Here is a 14,275-nt window from a genome sequence, read left to right on the forward strand (position 1 = left end):
ACAGCTTGCAATTAAGGAATAAGAGCTAGTGTATGAAGGGTATTCAAACTGCGCTATTTAAGTCCAGGAGGCCAAACCATGGCCAGGCTTGACAGGCTGGCCCTGAAGGGCATGGAAATTGAGCGTTAGAACAAAAATCCTGGCTCCTCTGCACGTCAGCTGGGCCCAGTGCAGGAAAACTGCTCACACCGATACGTTCAGGCTAAAAAAGGCCCGTTCCTGCTCCGTTCCCAGCTGACTCTCCGAGCTGTCACCTCAACGGCTGATTTTTGACCAGCTCTCCTTTTCTGTGCCCCGGTTGCTGAGCACAGGCTTTTTTAGGACTGGAACGAGCCAAAGCACGGCAGCCACAACACACCTCATGCCAGGGCTGCCAGTTTCTGTGTTCAGGAGGGAAGAAATAAAACCCTGGAAGCAGAGAGCAGCTGTAATGAGCTTTTCCTAGCCTCACACAGGAGGCTCGTTTTACACTATTATAAAGTTTAAGGACTCATGCTAGGGAAGAAAAACCCATCACGGAGGGTCACACAGCAGCCAGCGGCAGAGGCAGGTCCCAGCCCAGGGACTGAGGTCCCAGGCTCTGACAAACCATTGCCTGCTCAGGGCTGTGCTGCCTTCTGAAGCTGAGAAAGCCTCTCACTCATCAGCTCAGCTATTGCACAATTTTCCTTGGAATATTTTCACTGAGAAATGAGAGATATTAAATAAACAGAAGCTGTAAGAAACAGGTAAAGGTAAAAGGACAAGCAAAGACGTTACCTGGAGTCCTCACCTACCTTCCTAAAGACTTTCTTTGGGTTTTCTACATCTCCTTAACCCCCCAAATAGATGCCTCCTTGAAGAAAGTGATATTTAAGAGATGTTAGCGTTGTTCCCAAGTGTATCAAACACTTGCACCTTTGGGAAGCAACACCAGGCTTAGCAGCCTGGCCACCACCGCCCTGCTGCAAAGTTCCCTGAAGGAGAACACGGTGCCCTCGCAAGACGGGAAGCGCTGCATACACATTGCACTCTGATTTATTTATGCCATTAGAAGAAGCTGCAGAAACGTAAAAGATCCCTAGGACTTAAGTCAGCATTTTTTAAAGGCAACCTCAACACTCACACCTTGATTAATGCAGCAGCCTCCCTGCTGGCCCAAATGCAGCCTTGCTCAGCCTTATCCAAGCAGAATATCAGGGCTGCAAAGACCCTTAGTTATAATTTTGACTGTATCACCCCTCTTATTGGCACCTCTTTGCCAGCACCATCTCCTTTTCCACATCAAACCTCTATTCACTCTCGCCTTCAACCCCTTCAGGCCATCCCTCTCTTGTTCAGCACTTAGTGGTCGATCTGGGTTTCCAAATGAAGGCTGCCAGCCTTCATTTCCCTAACAAAAAAAAAAAACAAAAAAAAAAAACAGAGAAGCTCTGTTCGTCCGTGCTGTCCCTGGCTCTCAGGAGAAGCTCTCCGTTAGGATCTGGGAGGCATCACTGCCGAACCTGGCTCATCAGCAAGGCACAACCTACCACGCCGACCAGTCGCGAAGGTCTCCTCATCTGGGAAGGTGTGATGCTCTCTGTGGGATCGGCTGGAGCAGGACTGTCTCATCCGATCACAGGAATGACCAACATAAAGGTCAAGGGGAAAGCACAGTTTGTGAGGGCTTTCCAGGCAGATGAATATTGAGTGTTTGTGCTTTATCATCCCCTCCTCTCCACCCTGCTGAAGTGATCAACCTGCACAGGCTGGCTGAAAGGTTAAAAAAATAAATAAAATCTATTTTGTGGTTATTTGTGGCTACCATTATTCGCAATAACACTCAACGCTGCACGCAAAACTCTCCCTCACACACACACGCACGTGTGCAATATATAAACTGAAGAGACAGAACGAGAGGCTTTTTTTAAATCAGCAGTTTTCAGTTTTAGTACTCCGGTCATATCTGCTGACTGGCAGCTACGCAGATTTAAAAATTCATCAGCCCTTGAAAAAAAAATAAATTAAAAGTTAAAGTTCCTTAAAAGTTCACGGCTCATGCTATTACTGATTGAAGGATACCATGTCGGTAAGTAATGTTCTTTGTAATCATTCATCTTAATCATCCATCTCATCTGTCACGTCTTTTTTAAATAGAAGTTTTTTATGCAGATGCTTACGCATCTGAGTTTCAAGACTGAGTTTAGGTCACTTCCAGGAGTGAAGGAGAAGCCAGTGAACATTTATTTGCCCGCATCACAACAGGAGCCCTAGGGGCCTGCCCTGCCTCCACTGTGTCTGGCCATAGCCTGCAATGCAGTCAGTAAGAAAAGGGAATTGGGAGGGGGGGGATAAATAAAATAAAAAAGGAGGAGGATGTAAATGCAAGCATGCCTGGAGAACAGTTTTCCTCAGGTGTAAGCTTCAGGACAAGCTCACCAGGGTATTTCAAATGCAGGTAGCAGTGCTAAGGGCTGAGGACAAAACGCTGCTCAAAAAGGAAAGCACAGAGAGTGAACACAACTCGCATTTACAGTACTTAATCTTTTTTCCATTATTAGATACAATTTGACGTCACTTATAGAATTTAAGAGCTCATTGTAAAGCAGACGTTTATTACAACAGAAGGATGGAATCGGTCCAAATGCAATATAGCTACACTGGAGCTATTAAATCTTGTTATAGTTCACTGGGCAGCCAAATACTAGCTTGAAGCAATGAGAGGGAAAAAGAAAAAAAAAAATCATCACACCACACCAAAGCAACTACACGCCCCTATTTCTCCTTAATTATTCAATGATATTGTACTGTCTCTTCATATTTTCCATTTCTGTTACTTCTTTAGCATTTGGGGAAAAGCACAAGCCTGACTCCCTCCCTTCGGCCTTAGAAGTGATGCTGTGGTGCTCAGCAGCCAGTCCTCTACTCACATGCTGACTTCAAGGGGACCAGGTAAAGTCCATCAGCAGAACTTTGGCTTGAAAATTAATGTTTCAAGTCATGCCATGCCTTCAGGTTATGCAATAATGAACTAATAAAGAAGCCATTAAAAGGACTAATATGCACAGTGAAGTCAGCGATGAGTTCGGAGGGAAAGACAAACCAGTCTCTAATCCTTTTGCTGATGCTGAGGGATAAAGCTGAATATTAAAAAGAATGCAATAGAAATTAAAGGTTAAAAGTTTCCAAGTAGTCTCCATGCTCTGCACAAACAGGGCAGCTGCAAAACCCCGAGTCTGGTGGCCTTGCACAGAGCTAGACTCCTCTGTGAGCTGCAGAACCTGGGCAGACCCTGCCTTTCCCTGGCTGCTCCGAGCCTAAGTCCCTCACTGTCACCTGCTGAAAATAGGCAGAGATTACACACACGCATGTAAATAGAGATGTGTCATATAGATTTTATATGTGTATGTATATATAGACACGCACATGTACACACACACTTACAGAAACAAAAATAAAAGCACTGACGATGTGATAACTGCAGTGTGTTGGCTGAAAACAGACTGAAAATTGCTGGGGTGGGATAAAATACTGTAAGGAAAAATCTATGCAACGCTACAGGCATACAGTGATGGACAATATTTGGCTTTTATTTGGGAAACGTCCATTAGCTGAAGGCCACTGCCATGCAGAAGTCTGGGCACTCAATGGACAGTGGTAGCAGGGAGATGGGATGCTGGCCAAGTTAAATAAAAAAAAATTAAACAGCAAACATGTCTAATTTCTAGGACAGCCCTGGGAGACTATCACATTTACACTTCACACCTTTGGTTGCTACAATTCCTCTTCCTGAAGGAATTGAGGAGAGTGAACAGAGAGAGCACTTGGTGCAGTCTCCACTGTTCAAGACCTCGCTTGGATTAAAGAAGTGAAAGAAAAGCCAAGAACAAGCCCAAACATAACCGTGCTCTTCACGATCCACGGAACAACCCTTTCACCTAGCTCACAGAAGCGCTGGCAGCAGCATGACACAGAAATTTAACCAGGAGAAAGACAAAGGATGAACCAGAGTCAAGGGACGACCTCACCTCTAACTCAAGTCATCATCCACCTCTCTCTTCATGAGCTGCTGCATTAGAAATTGCATTAACACTACAACATACCCTCTTTTTTTCTTTTTTTTATAATTACATTATTATAATGACAAGAGCAGGAAGTCACGAGAGCTCCTACTCTGTCATCTTAGTAGTCACCAAGCATGTAAATTTCAAGGGTAAGAAGTTCTTGCACCTCAGCCTGGCTGCTCCCAGAGCGCTGCAAACCTCCAGTGAGCAGCCCCCCAGGAGGTGCTCAGGAGGAACAAAAACCTATCATGCTCAGACCTGCTTTGAAAACAAGCGGTCCTACAGCTAGAGCTGCTTGGGAACTGGGTCTATTTCTCTAAAAAAAAAAAAAAAAAAAAAAAAAAAAAAAGACTGTGAATGAAGAAATATACTTCAAGCTGCAGAACCAAGGAGTCTCAGTCTGCAGATTATTTACAAATGTAAAAGGCTTTCGCTGCCTAACCTAAGTTATTCTCACTACAGTTCATGCCTCTCCTTTTGTGCCAGTCTCAGGAGAGGTTAACTATTCTTCTGCAGTTCTCATTTTCATATTGAAAAATATATGCCTCCCTCCCTCGTCTTTCTTCTGAATTACAAACTTTCAGTCTCTCCTCGAGGGTCACATTTTCCAACCCTCTTCTGATCCTTCTGCTTCTTCACCCCTCCTCCCACTGATCCACCACCAGACCTGACGAAAAAGGGTAGCTTTTCTTTCATACATCTTTCATATCACTCTTGCTCATATATATTCCTGCATGACCTTTGCCAATGGCATAAAGCAGCTGATGGCCACTCAGTCCAAAACCCACTGCAGCCTCATCTCATCTCCTGCAGAAAGGCGACCATACCAGTCATTCCCTATTAGACAGTTTATTCATGGGACTTTGCACTCATTTTACCAAATACAGCACATTTCAGATTGCTCAAGGTTAGTTTGAATTTTTATCCTGCCCTCCAAATACCTGCAGACCCACTAAAGCTGACTTTGAGACATGAGAGGTCTATTTCCAATTTTGGGATTTGAGTCAGACAGACCCTGGACTGCTTTCTTTGTAGCTCCCTATCACACTGAAAGGGGACATCAACCACAACTCCAGTTTTTCAGTAGTTACAGTCTAGATGGAAATAATATTTTATTACTTCACTTATGCAAATATCACGTGGAAAAGGGAATGAACATTCATAGCTGGTTTTAAAAGACTATTTTGTAGAGGGAACAGTGTATGATTGCAAAGTCAGTGTTACAGCACCATCATATTTCATACTGGTTTCATTAGGCTGAGATTTGCCTTGCCTAAAGGCAAGATAGGGAAAGAGAAAATAAGTCCTACTCCATCAGAGGAAACTTGGAATGACACCTAGATCCTTGCACAAGGAGCCAAACACAGCAGTGAAGGTTGATGAACAACGCTGCAACTGAGATGGAAAGTTAAGAGGCCATTTTGCACAAGAGGGGTAAATGTTTAATATCTCTATTGCTTCTTTCATCCATAACATCAATAGATTAACACTGCTTCTGTGGCTGTGTAATTTCTTTGGAGTTTTGATCTTGGAAATAATTACACTAAATATTTCATAAGTGCCTTTGAAAGTTTTTTGGTTAATAAAGAAAAAAGAATTGCCAGCTGCTCTCAGATTGCAGCGGGATAATGAAGGTGCATGGATAATCAATAACCATTTTCAGTTCATTATTCAGCACATTTTGGGCTGGTGCTATTTCTTTCCCTCTACCATTCCGCATCCCACATGCGGAGTGACGGAGCATTTTTAAACCATCAGATCTTACCGCTTTTGAAAAGCATTCTTCATGCTAACCACAACGTGGAACCCCCAGCCTCTAATAACGCCTGCAAAATTTATAGCTTTCCAGGGTGCTTTCAGCTGAGCAGATTGCAAGCTGGGGCAGAGGAGGCCAAACTGAACTACTTGACGGATTGAAGGAGTTTCTTCTTTGGTGTAAAAAACAAATCGCTGCATTTCTTCAGCAACTCCCAAGTGCATACCAGCTCAGACTGGATCTTGCATTAAGTTCCCTTTCGATTTGGGTAATTTCTGTTGCTCGTCCCTCAACTTTTTAATAAGATGAAAGAAAGGTGAAGTTTCTGTTCTGTTAAGTCACTTCACTAGTCCCTACATATAGCAAATATACTCAAAAATCACTCATAGATTTAACCTGTGTTACCTCTTGGCTGCTCGGGGCCATCATCGGGCCAGGCCCTTTTCCCTTCCAAAATCCCCCAATTCCCCCAAATCCAGCTGCTGCACTGGGACCACACTTGCTCCTCCATAAAACTCGGGGCTTTGAAGGTGTTTTCTGGACCTGTGGGATATATCTGCCAGAAGAGAAATGCCATCGCCTTGCTGCTGGAAAGGACTGAGCAGAGTCACAATTCCAGCCAGCAGGTCTGACTGAGGACAGCACCATTTCTGTGTGCTGCTGAGGAGACACAATGCAGTCATGGGAGGAGTAAATCGAGAGGCTTCTGGCAGGAGAAGAAAGTCCTGCCAGGAGAAGGCTGACCTGCCTTTCCATCAGAGAACACGCATTTGCTAAGCTGAGGCAGTATTAAAGCCCTAAAAGAGGGCAGCTTTTCTCAAGGATTACCAGTTACTGGCCACGACAGCTCTTAAAATCTGAGCTTGGCCTAAGCAGCCTTGATTGCTAACCCCAACGCAAAGAGTTATTTTCCATCAGGCATCCAGGGGCGATCTCCAGGATTCCCCACAGAGTTTGCATAATGGCAAAGGACAACTCCTGGTGCCGGTTTGGCCCCAAACACTGGCCCCTGACTGCTGGAGCGCTGCTGGACACCAACATTTCCCTGTGCTGCCATCCCGTCCCCCCCAAGCAACAAGGCCCACAGCACCCATAGTCACCATCCCAGGCACAGGGCCATCATCCTGGATGCCACTGGGCCTCCTGCACCTCAGGGGAGGAGAGGTGGTGAGGCGAGATGGAGGCCTGCAGCTCCATTTCTACTTCTTGGCAGCTGGGGGGGGCTCCGCTGGCTTCTTCCAAACCAGGGTGCCTGCGACAGACATCGCTATGAGAGACCCCAGTGACACTTCCAAGCATTAACCTGTGTGTCCAGCCTCCCCTGGGAATAGCCAGACCCGCTCCACCTACAAAAAAACACCAAGGGACATGCTGTGAGCACTTAAAATATAGCCAGAGCTGGAAACTGAATCCAGGACCTGGGAAGGAGCAAGGCACACGGATGAATCCAGCGGACCACTTGCTGAGAGGATAAGCAAAGGGAGCTGAAGCCATGTTGCAGAAAATTCTCTCCTTAAGAAAAATCAAAACCTCTTGGTTTTACAGAGTGGAGTTAAATTGGAATCTGCCCGAGACATCAGCATCCCCAGTGTAACCTTCAAAATCCCATAAGATCTTGATTTATTAGTTTAGCTAGAAACTTGAGGGAAAGAAAAAAAAAAAACTATTTATTGGTGCCTTTAAAAAAAAAAAAAAGTTTTCATGGCAAAGAAATGAAAGTGGACACTTTTACAGACACAATGCAGGAGGCAAATTGAACATGTTCTTTGCAGTCAGATACAGCTGGAGAGACAAGATGACAAAAAATGACAAAAAAACTGCTGCACGGTATTGGAAGGGAAAATAAAAGCCAAATAACAGCTACACCTTCCATGCAAGCAAACCTTGGGGAGGAAAATTAAAAAGCACCCACAAGAGATACCTGCAAAGCATTTAAAGTGCTAGTTTAAAACAAACATCAGAAAAAAAGAAAAAAGAAAAAAGAAAAAAACACATTTGTCTTCACCTACTTGCTATGTTTTGCTTTTTTTAATCACCTCTTTTTCTCTGACCAGTTTCTCAACAGCCCTGCTATTTCTCCACCGCCACAGCCATCCATCTTCTGATTCCCTACAACACAGAGAAACCTTCACAAACCTCAAGGCAGAGGACACCTGCAGGAAAGCCGACCATAATAAAACACCCAGGTGCTGAGACAGAATTGGACCAGCGGAGGCTGATTACACCGCCGAGTGACATTGTCCCTCCCAGGAGGGAAGCCAGCTGCACCTTTGTATATTTAACTTCTGCATGAGCTTTTCTGAGCACAAAGTACAGCGTGTTTCTACGGAATACTTATAAACTCTCCTCTGATTAAACTCGGGGCCAGCTATACAGCCTTGCGCTTGTTTGGATTTCTCGACATGCAATTCAATTACAATTCCTGTCATTTTGCAGACTCGTGAAACAAAACCCAATATAATAGGGAATTAAAAAGGCACTGTGGAAGGAACATGAGCACCTCCAGCCACTCGGGACACCCTTGGGCTGAAACCCCCCGGACCCACCATGGCAGGCTGGGCTGCCCAGAGGGTTTTCTGCTGCTGCTCTGAAGTGGAGAGAGATGGCAAGAGGGGTGAAATGTGGGGAATTCACTGCAAGCCAGACATTAAGCACTGCTACAGAGACAAGTGGAGGTACGAAGGTAAGTTCTGGCTAGAAAAAAGAGGAAACAACCCTGTTTGACTTAGTCACCCAAATGGAGTGAGTGTATGCAGTGGCTGCTCCAAATCCAAAAGAGCAGCACTGCCTGGCTGGTGCCCAGCTGTGCTCCTTGCAACCATCACACAGCACTTCACAGATGTATTAAAGCTTTGCCCTGGCCTCAGGAGCTAGGACATGTATCATTATCCCTCATCTGTTGGGAAAATTGAGCTACAGAGAGAAGTGATCTGGCCCAACATTCAGAAGAAAATTAGTGAAAGCCAATTCAGGAGTTCCTGGGTTCTGTAAAAACTTCCCCTTTTTTCCCCTTTTAAATAAAAGAGGAAGTCAGAGAGCTCAAATAAATCAAGTTTTGCTGATAACTGACATAATTCTGCAAGACTAAAGACTAAAGCCCGCCGGCTGCAGGGAAGTGCCTGGAAGCCTCAAGAACTTTTCTTTTTATCTTAAAAAAGCAGATAACAAGCACAATCCATGAGCTTGACTCGGTTGTTTGAATGCAGCCTGCCACAGCCTGTGGCTTCATGGCCCTCAGGACAAGCATGGCCACAACTGCATCCCTCCCTCTCCTACAAGGGCTATGAATATCCTCAGAGTTAGAGTTTGTACAAATGTCAAGGAATGAAACCAGCCAGGATGAAGAGACAGTTAAACCCTCACTTCAAGCAGCATCCTCACAGAAGCTTGTGCAAATAATCCTTGCTGTGGATAATGTTATCAGACATAATTAAGTTTTGCTCTGAACCCAACAGGGACATTAACACCTTGGGAATCACAGAAGAAACTAACTTTTCAGTTGTCAAATGCACACGACAGAACTCTGAAGCAATTCCTGCCTCCTGCTTTAGCCTTTTATTATGGCCTGTTCAGCTGAAGAACTCCCCATAGCCTCTCCCCACTCCCTTGAGTTTCAAAAATCCAAGGTCTGAGTTTACTCAGACTCCCCTCATGGAAACAATGCTATTTCCTAAGGAGAATTTCTGGATGTGACAAAGCATTCAACTGCCCAAGACCACATATTGTGGTTTCAGTACAACAATACGAGCCAAAAGTCTTCCCAAGGGCTGATTTCTCGTGTTCCTTGAGGACTTGTGTGGAATTATGTGTGGTTTAATTCCTCAAATTAAACTTGATTTCAATTGTCTTCTCCAACCAAAAATTAAACCTCACAAGTCAGTCACGGTGTCCTCCAACAAAGGGTCATTCTGTGCCCATGGGACAAATGAAAGCTACTTAATGAGGACCAAAGCTAAAAATTTGTTTCCTGACCTGCAAGGCCAATTCAAATAAACTCTTCTCCTCTGTTCCCCATCAAATATCCAAATTGTGTCTGGAATGTCCTCTTTTTTAAGTGTCCTTTATAAGAAAGCATTACAAAAACAAGTCCAGAAAGAAAGAAGTCCACAAAGGTTTATGGCACAACATTTTCCTTTTCATTAGGAGTAACATGGGATGAAAACCTTGCTCCAACCTGACAGCAGCTGAGGAGGCAGAGCACAGAGCAGAAAGTGTCAAATCCCATCAGTTCAGATTTCAGGGACAGCTCTGAAGGCCTCAACTGCCTCATGCACAGTTTCTCTCTCCTTAAATTCCTCCTGGCCCTGTCAGGGCAGGCACACTCATCAGGTTGTCTCATCTGACTGGTGCAGTTTCCAGTCTGGGCTGTACAGTTCTTGTTCCAGTCTGGCCCAGTGTTTTACGCCTTGAGAATTTCACATCCTCACTATTTTGGCTTCGTGTGGCAGCTGTCAGAGAGCAGGAGCGCCGCACGGCTTTTGTGAGAGCCTCACATGCCCTTCATTAAAGGGCATTACAGCTGTATTTATATCTGACATAAATCTGCTTTGTAAACAGTGACCTGATTCAGGATCTGGACTTTCTTAGACTGCGACATCAGAAGCGCATGTGTGCTGGCCCCTAATGGGCAGCACCAGACCTGCCTGGCCCCAGGAGGAGGCACTGCCCACCTCCAGCAGCAGCCCTTTTGCTTTGCTGCAGCCCTGCAGGTAACCTTCCTCTGCTGCCCACCTTCCTCTGCTGCCCACCTTCCTCTCTGACTGCAAATGTGATGGGATCTAGAAGAGGAGCCAAGGCGCTTGAAGATGTCAGCTTTGGTCACAACACAGCACAAAGAAAAGGGGAAAGAGAAGAGAGGATGATTATCCTGAACAATAAAAGTGATTTACATGTTACAGGTAACACAAGTGTCTGAGGACAGTGAAGTTTGGGCAGTTTAGACCAGAACACACTGCAAGTGCTGTCTCATGGCCTGACCAGAAGTAAGTAGCTGTTCTGAAAATCAAAGGCGTGCTCTCACTCCAGGCACCAGACTGTTTTCTCATCTTATTTCTATTTGCTGGCAATTCCAAACGCTATGACAAAAATGTCAGCTCATTAGTCTTGTTCTTAGAAGTCTTAAGCTCTCATATATGAAGTTGGTATTATCAACAGAGTCCATAAATTGCAGCTAAAGTCCATAAAGGAAGCAGTCATGACATAACCCCAATTTAATCTGAATCAAGTTGCTAGAGTCAAAGAAGTGTTTTCCACAATGGTAATTAATTTTTTAAAAGAATGGATGAAAGGGGTTCTCAATTAATAGAATAGGGAGACAAGCTAGAGACGATTGTCCATTTTACTAATACTGCAATTTAACAGCTATTCAGCATCTAATAACTTCTCATTAAAAGTCAACCCTCCCCTTTCTCCAGCAGATTAGCTACCCATTTGTCAAACACAATGCAGCCTCATTAGCCTAAAAGTTCAATTTCTGCTTTCCCACAGATTTGCTTTTATTTTGCTGATACCAGTAAGCTAAAACCCTGAATGACAGCAAAGTCCAGAAACCAGCAACACAAACACTCCGTTTGTTTTTCACAAGTTCTGGATGACATTTGGGATGCCACGTTCCCAGCAACTCCAACTGCAATACCACATACAAGCAGTTGGAGCAAGAGCCAGGTAGGAAACCTCTGGGTCCTCTTACACAATGCACAAGGCAAAGGCATGTCCATACTCTGGAGCTCACCTGACAGAGGAGACTAGGGTTGCCTTTTCCTAACACCTTTTCCACCCAAAGAACAGCCCCGTAACACTGTACAGACCGTCTGGAACTGCAGGGCATAGCTGAAAAGGAGACATAACAGCAATTTCTGCTTTTAGCAGAAGTTTCAGTTGCCATTACCTTGAATTTTTGGATTGTGATTGGTCTTCACCTATATAACACAGAGGTTGATGTGTTGTTCTGAGTGGTTGTTTTAACCAACACCAGAGTTCCACAAACCTTGCAGCAGGGCGGGCTGGCAGCAGGATCACTCCTAGCAGTCAGAGCTCAGGCAGGACAGCAGTCACAGCCCTGAGGTACAGCACCAGCACCCTTAGAGAAATGTGTACCTAGACATACCATGAGCACAGGCAGGAGATGCATTAGAAGATTATAGCTCCTGCCAGGGCAACCCTAAAACAAATAACAACAAGAAAAAAAACCCACACTGACACCAGCAGGGAGGACTGGGCTCTGTTGAGGAAGAGTACGGCCACACAGCCGTGCACGGTGTCTGGGAACGTTATTGAGACCTAAGACCTCAGCGCAGAAAGAATCCGTCTGCACGGATTTCACCGCAGGATCAGAGCTCCAGGAAGCCCCTATAAAAGATAACAGAAACTGAAAGAGGTTACAACTAAGGCTAATACCACCCAAAAGCTAAAGCAAACAAAAACATTCCAGTCTATCGGCTTTATCTGCAAAAACTATTCAGCTGTGTTTAAGGCTGTAACAGCCATATGCACAGGCTTCAATACAAGGGACACCTTTCCCCCAGCTCCTGCTGTTGTAATTCGAAGGAACGGATCCAGACATCAGCAGAAGGGGAAGTTCAGGATATATACAGCATTGGTTTCCAAGAGAATATTTCTCGTGTTACGTGAGACCAACATTTTTAGCCAACTTGGCAGAAAATAGACAAGCTGCAAAGCTATCCTAAAAATACCAGTCCTGCTAATTACAAGAAAGAACAGCAAAGCATAAGCAACGGCAGCACTAACAATCCATACTTTTAGTGACACCCTGCTAACAATTTATTTTTTTCCCTAAATCCACACCATTTCTAAAAGATCATCTCAGTTGCTTGGGTGTGCAATAGATGCTTCTAGTTTTATGTCATGCAATTGAGACAAGCCAAGCTCATCTCAGACTGACTTATGGCTTCATCTGTGTGATTTACTAACATGTTTGTCCTCCTCCACCTCTCCTCAGCACAGCGAATATTTGTTTTCATATTCTGGAATTCAGCTGCACCCAACAGGGACCTTTGCAACACACCCCCAGGTACAGAGGCAGGGCACCAAGCCACCAAGAAATGCTGGAGGGAGATCAGGGAAAAAAAGAGAGAGAAAAATCACCAATGATTTGGTGAGGAGCAGGAACGCTATCTGAGGGACAGCACGACAGCTGGAAGGAAAGGCGATCACAGCATCGTTATCTGTGAACTGAAGAACCTTGGAGCTGAGGGCAGGTTTTCAGTTTGCCCAGACCGACAGCTCCAGCGGGGTCTGTGCAGCCGTGGCACCTTGTGGCCGAGAAGCTGGCCCACGTCTCTGACCTCTGTGGGAGGCAACTCCTTGCAAAAACAAAGCAAGGAGAAAAAAAAAGTGGCAGGAAGGAGCAGAAAAGGGTAGTTTGAAATTGCTGACCCCACGCCTTCTCAAGAAGCACGAAGCACGAGGCCCTAACCACTCCCCTCGCTGCTCTTCCCCTGAAGATAAGTGCTGGAGACCATACAGGCCATCTGCCCTACTGATGTCTTCCAGTCATTCACCACAACTTCAGTGTAATTATACAGAGAAAAAATCAAAGAAAGCAGAAAAACATTAAGACAGCATCAGCTAGAACCCAGGAGCTTATCCTCTGCTCTCCCACTAAAGCACGAGCTTTTGCCAAAAAGCAGCTACCCCTCCTTCCTCAGGACCGCACCAGACAGCCTCAGTGTTTTTAATAAACTGATAAAGATCAAAAACCTCCAAAAGCTTGTAAAAAGCTTAACATCTTAGCCCGGGCTGGAGGCGTGCTGGTGACAGCCCGAAGCACAAGCCAGAGCAAACTCGGGCCCGTGCTCCTGCGCCGAGGGTTGGCAGCGCTCGCAGGAGTCTACGGCTGCAAAAGAAAACTTATTTTTGTCACTGAAATCAGCACGGGTGACTCACAATAGGCTCAGGGAGCCTCGTTGAGTGTTTTTTTTTTTGTTATGCAGTCACTTTTCACCCTTAATTTTCAAAAATGCTTTGAGTGACAATAACGACAATAGAGCATAATAGCCATAATTAGCTAGCGTGAGAGAAAACTTCCAAGTTCCAACCTAACCAGAATTACTACTTGAAAATAGGCCTCACAAATGAGTAACGCAGTCAATCCCCATTGAGCACTGAAGCTAGAAGAGAACAATCTCAGGGGACTGCCCGTCACCTTCTGCAAATTCAGCGGCACGGTCCAGACAGCCCTGGCAGCAGAGAGCAGGAGCAAGCACAGCTCAGACGGCTGCTCCGAGGGCGATTTACTGCTGAATAAACCACTGGAAGCATCTCCGACTTACCAGATAAATGGGTCTGACTGGACCAAAATCAAACAAATCGCTGCCTTCTCGAGCACAGGTTAATGTATTTTTTTTCCAGCAGGACTAAGAAGGTAGAAAGCACATGGGCAAGCTTTGAAAACAACTCGCCAACCGATGGCTCGACATGCACCTTTTGGGAATCCTTCCCTCGCACATTTTACACAACCCAAACTGCTCTTTTA

The 14,275-nt window shown here is 45.1% G+C and overlaps 1 protein-coding gene across 12 annotated transcripts in view; it reads right to left on the reverse strand.

The window, feature by feature from the left end:
- The window catches only part of PITPNM2 (phosphatidylinositol transfer protein membrane associated 2), a 133,565-nt gene that overhangs the window by 70,835 nt on the left and 48,455 nt on the right, over positions 1-14,275 (reverse strand). Inside the window, exon 1 of one of the 12 annotated variants that reach the window (XM_072024361.1) lies at positions 1,512-1,664. The exons of the other annotated variants lie outside the window; for them this stretch is intronic. The gene's annotated coding sequence lies outside the window, so the exon portion shown is untranslated. Of the gene's footprint in view, positions 1-1,511; positions 1,665-14,275 lie in introns of those variants that run through there. 12 annotated transcript variants of the gene reach the window in all.

Source organism: Anas platyrhynchos, chromosome 16 (assembly GCF_047663525.1).
Source record: "Anas platyrhynchos isolate ZD024472 breed Pekin duck chromosome 16, IASCAAS_PekinDuck_T2T, whole genome shotgun sequence".
NCBI classification, from domain to species: domain Eukaryota; kingdom Metazoa; phylum Chordata; class Aves; order Anseriformes; family Anatidae; genus Anas; species Anas platyrhynchos.